The sequence below is a fragment of the Echiichthys vipera genome, assembly GCF_963691815.1.
Source record: "Echiichthys vipera genome assembly, chromosome: 5".
In the NCBI taxonomy this organism is placed as follows: Eukaryota; Metazoa; Chordata; class Actinopteri; order Perciformes; family Trachinidae; genus Echiichthys; species Echiichthys vipera.
In genome coordinates, this window is record NC_139830.1 from 27209195 (window position 1) to 27214715 (window position 5521).

The window sequence follows — 5521 nt, forward strand, 5'->3', positions numbered from 1 at the left end:
GACAGCCAATGAGAAACGAGGAGGAAAAGAGGAAAAAAAAGAGTGGGGGCTTGGGGGAGGAGTATAAAAAATTGAGAGTGAGAACGGAAAAGGAGAGGAGAGCAAGAATGTCAGAAGGAATCGTCCGCGCTGTTTTCTTCTGCGTGTTTTCAGTATTCTCTATTAAAAAAAAAAATTTGACGCGCAAAAATGTGCTGAGAAGACGAGGAGGGAGAGGAGCGAGTTATCACGCTGAAAAACCAAGAAAAAAATGTGTAACATGTAAATAAGGTTTTATTACTTAAAGTCTTGACCTTTCAGGATTTTTTATTGTTTTGTTTTATTGTTTTGTTTTGTTTAGTAAATTAAGCTGTCTGTTTGTTTGTTTGTGTATTGTGTGGACAAAGCTGAATGCCATGTAGACAGGCCGACTGCCTGAGAGGCGACAGGAAGTAGAGTGAGGGAGGGAAGGGCATGGGCCTGGAGGGGGGGAGGGTTTGTGTTTACAGGGTACAACCCTCCACCCGCCAAAACCCCAAATCCCTTATGGATAAAACCCCTACCCCTCCCTCCCCCTGCAGCCCACACCCGTCACCCCCTTGTCGGGTTTTTGTTTTCTTCTAGTTTTGATTTGCCCCTCAGCCCCTCGCCCCGCCTCCTCCCAAAGCCTCTCTCACTACTTGCCCACAGCCTTGCCCCCTCGCCCCACCCTACCCCACCCTCCCCCCTTTTACAAGGTTTTTATAATGAGCAAGACTGCAAACTTAAGCCTGGTGTGTGACAGAAGAAGCGTCTTCAAACTCCCCAAACCCTTCTATTCTCTCCCCCGCTTATGATCTCACCCCCCCTCCTCCCCCCAACTCCCCTCTTTCTGGGAGATGAAGGGAGGGTGAAGTGAAATTGGGGAGGGTTGTGGGGGGAGAGAATCAGCCGGGCGTTTCTTCATTTGCACACCACCCCCTGTATACCCTGTGATGTATCCCACAAGCAGTGCAGCGCCGCAGGGGTGTTATGGCACGTAGCGACTCCCCCCTCCCCCATACGCAGCTCTAGTGTTTGAGATAGAATGCCGAGGCGCACGCTGATGACCTCACGTAGTGCGAAACCGACGAGAGTGATACTGTGCAAGCTGCGGCAAACACACAGGATCTACGGCGTTTTTTGCAGTCTGCTGTGATAATTCTGTTAATGATATTGTTATTACGATAGGATTCATCACCATCGTCATTATTTATTAATGAGTTCACCCATAAAAAACTCAGTTGTTCCTTTTTTTTTATCTGTGAATTCAGGTTGACATGAATGTAAATGAGACTATTTTTGATTTGAATCTTTTGTTTTAATTTAAGTGGATTGAAGATGAATAGTAATGTCACATAGTGTAATATATGTCTTATTTAAGTCCAGTAAGAAAGCCGCCCCAGGCATTAATATCACTACAGTGAAGGATCACCTTATATATCCAGTCAAAGAGCAGAACAGGGAACGCACACACACACATGCCTACACACGTACACACTGAAACAAAACACTATAATGCCATATTTGGTGCTAGAAAAAGGGAATTCACCATATCTATGATGCAGACTGCAGTGAGACTTCTAGATAAGCAAGGAAGCTATAAACCACTCACACCACAGGCCGCAGTGCAGCGTCTTAGCAGCTATATTAACCTTAAACGCCTGTTCATCATGCTTGGCTATCTTAGCTCATGCTCCAAAATATCCCTGCTATTCTAAATCTGTAGTAAAATGCCCTGTTACATTTTGCCTACAATGTCAAATTATAACTGGAATTAATAACTGAGTTGAAGTGAGAATAGATGAACTGCTTCTGTTCAGCCTGGGGTCTTCTAAACCCTTAATTAACCCAAACCACAGACTAGATCAAGTAAGAGCACTTAAGACTCACAACATACTACTGACAAATGCAAAGATTGATTAAGAGGAAACACTGAAACGTGACAAGGAAACATTGTTCGTCCGGAGTCCACTGCTAAATCTGCAAGCCTCATTAGTAGATCTGCTATTTTAAGACAGCGTGCATATCAGTACAGGAGAGAAATAGCCTCACTGATCTTTGCCCTTATCCAGCAACCGTCCGACTGCCGATGAGATAAAGGGCAGACATGAGAGATTTTCAACATACATCGAGGGAGTTGAGCTTGTTTCTGCCTCTGGCAAACTGCAGGTCTCCCATGGCAACAGGTTTACTGCCCACTGTAGACTCAGAAGGCTGCTGAAGATGCTGTTGTTTCTTTTGTTGTAAATTTTTTGTTTATGTCGTGTTATTTTTCTTACAATCGGAGTACACTGAATTTTTTGTCTTAATGCACTGTGAAGCGAGGGAGCGGTTCTCTCTGCCTATGAGGTCAGGGATGTGTGCTGTAGACGGCATCGCGATTGGATGGTTTTTGTATTGCAGGGAAAAAAAAACATATATATGAAATATATGTAGAATGCATATGAAGAACTTCACCAGAAATCATATCTGAATACTGAAGGAGGAGAAAGAGACTAGGTCGATGAAGAGGATCAATCAATTGAGGTCACGAGTTGAGATCAATTAGATTCTCACCTGTTGTCTTGGAAAAGTGTTTTGTAATTCGAGGGTGGGATGTTGGGGGAGTGTTAGGTGTCCAGTAGCAGATTAAAGAGACTGGAACAAATTATAAAATTCACTTTTCTATCGCAGCTTTTCTTTTTCATAAACAGTTGAAATTGATAATGTACTGTACATCCATTGGGCAAATCCCTGGACACATATTTAAGTCCAACAGGAGTTGAAGTGTGACGGAATGTAAAATGCCAAAAATGAGGAGGGGGTGCTTTTGGTTTATTGACCTAAACAGCCTGGTGAGGGGAGGGAACTCCTCTAAGATTATTCTTTTTAAACCAATCCGACCCATAATCCTCCACTGTGCTATCGAATGTGTCACTTTCTGTTGGAGCGCCAGTGAGGGTTTATCTCAACAGCTTGGTAAGGAGGCTTCTTTACTCCCATCTAACACCATCCACACTCTCCTCACCCTCCCTCCCACCCGTCCTCAGTCCTCGAGTGCACTCCCATCCTGACACCCCCTCTCCTCCTACTACATCGCTCCATGGGTGACTATGTCTGGTATAACGATCAATGCATGTCTGCTGCTTGCCCTGACAAACACCACAGATTGAGTCTTTCTTGTCTTTGCCTCCGCGGGCGGCTGAGGCTCGGAGGCGCCCTGATGCACCACCATCAGAAAACGACCACACCTGCAGAGGAAGTCATAGTTGAGGCTGGCAGGGCACAGTGCACAAACACTCTAATGTGTAGTTTGGATCAGTGCGTTTTATTTTGTGATAATGAAGAGTAACATTTTGGATTTGGAATACCTTGCTGCACAAACATAAAACATACACATATCGTGAGGGAATATTTTGTCATTGAGGGGGTTTGACTGGATTTATGTTTGATATTTTGTGGCAAAACATACATACATAGGAAGATAGTAGAAGTAGTAGTTGATAGTGTGCTTTTCTTCCACTGTAGAGCTGAACTGTGCTGTAAAGCAGGCAGTGACTGATTATCAAGTTGATTTGGTGCATGTTACATCTGGTGTGAGCAAGTAGACTACTGCTTGATTTATCTACATACAGCTTTCCATATGTGAGGATTTGCTGCTTTTATCTGTCTCATTGTCATAAATTGAATATGTTTGGGTTAGTCGAATAAAGCAATTTCTAGACAGGCATTTTCGCTGTTTTCTGACATTTTATATACTGAACAAATCTTGTAATATTAATGCTGAATGGAAGATGAATTCCTCCATTCTACTTCTTTCGAACGTCAAAGGTTGGAGAGCAGGTTTAGTTTGCAGCACAGTGAGTTTACAGTGGAAAAACTGCATTGAAATTCCTGAAGACAGTTGAGTTAAAGAATACTTTCCTTTTCATCTCATTAATTAAACCTTAGAAAACTTTTTTGGTTTGTCTTTTAAACAGCGGCCAATTGCTTTAGTTATCTTCATGTTAGGGGATCGAGATAAAATGTGATCAGTACTGGAAGCAATACACATAGTGGCATGTTGTCCTGTCCTTTATCCTCTGTCTGCCGTAGGAGCTTTGGATTTAGATGTTCAATAGGTTTACATGAGTACATTTTTTTTTTAATTTGTGGAAAATGCTGCTATTTAATAATAACTGATGTACTAAAATACAAGGTTAAAACATATCGAAATCTGTCCATTAGCTGGAGAGGCTAGTCTCAAGTGGCAGTGTAATACAAGCTCTGTTATAAGCTGACGATAAGTTAATAATAGTGTAATTCTAACCTGAACAAGTTAAACCTGTGCCAAAATAGGTCTTTACAGAGTGAAACTGTAAATGTGTTGATTTAAACTGCATTAGATAAGAGGCGACATACTTTTATATTAAGAAAATGTGAAAAGTGCCAAATGAACCATATTTATAATTTACGTAGGAAGGGAGTAGTTCACGTGACAGTTTTTAAGAACTAAGTAGAGTAACAGTCAAAGCGGCTCAGTATAGTCCTCTCTGTTCCTGCCACAGGAGGAGGGACCGCCATGTTAGCAAAGTGTTAGCCAGTCCTCTGGACACTACACTTCCCAGAATGCAACAGCACTACGTCTCTGGGGCTAGACAAATCAACATAGCGATAGGTTAGCATACTTATGCTAAACAAATGTGACTTGATAGCATTCTTTAACACAGCCTTTTATAGTTACGATGAAAATGTATTTTGTGGAAATAGATGTTATCTTTTTTGCACGTCTATATTGCATGATATCAAAGTGAAGCGTGGACAAAAAAAGGGAAAAAAAATCAAAGAAACAAAAAAGAAACGACAAAAAACAATTAGGCAGTGTGTGTCATTCATTTTTCGGAGACAAATCTTTGCATGCCGATAAAGGGTCAAGCATTTTGATATTGTTTTACACGCGTTCAGATGTTTGTTGTTTGAGTCGGCCAAACGTGAACAAAATGTTTGGTTTTGACGTTACAACAGAGCGAGTATTTTGTCATTATAGTTGTCTAACCATCCTCAAAGGGATCAAACTCTCGAACAAACCTAAAACTATTTTGCTACTTGCTGAGTGAACTTGTGCTAAAAAGTTCTCAGTTGCTGCCGAACTTTAGACAGAAAAAAAATAAAAATCAGCATTTGATTTCAAAGGAAGACTGAGATTGTCCATGAATGTACTCACCTCTGCATAAGTTTGCATATCACTCCTCTGACCATTGACGTGCAGTAGAGGCTTCTGTGTGTTTTTGTGTGTTTTGTATTCTAACATTACTAACTCTCGACGCGCTGTGTCGAGCTCTCAGTAGAACTCTGTTGTCTGTCTTTTTACCCCCCCACCCCCCCACCCCCGCTCTGAGCTCCGGCTTGTCTTGTCCTTGATGTGCACCTTATTGACCTCAATTACGACATGGAGCATCTCCAGCCCAGCGAGGGGTTTATCCAAATAAATAAATTTGTTAGAGCCCAGCCCGGTGTATTTCAACTGGGTAGTAAAGAGACAGTGTGTGAGAAAGAGAGGTAA

The 5521-nt window shown here is 41.9% G+C and overlaps 1 protein-coding gene across 3 annotated transcripts in view; it reads left to right on the forward strand.

Annotated features, from left to right (window-relative positions):
* Positions 1–201, forward strand: part of LOC310947673 (RNA-binding protein Nova-1-like) — a 79509-nt gene extending 79308 nt beyond the window's left edge. For all 3 annotated transcript variants that reach the window (XM_083914559.1, XM_083914558.1, XM_083914560.1), the window contains one exon: positions 1–201. This exon is cut by the window's left edge and continues 1027 nt beyond it. The gene's annotated coding sequence lies outside the window, so the exon portion shown is untranslated.
* Positions 202–5521: the final 5320 nt, after the last annotated feature.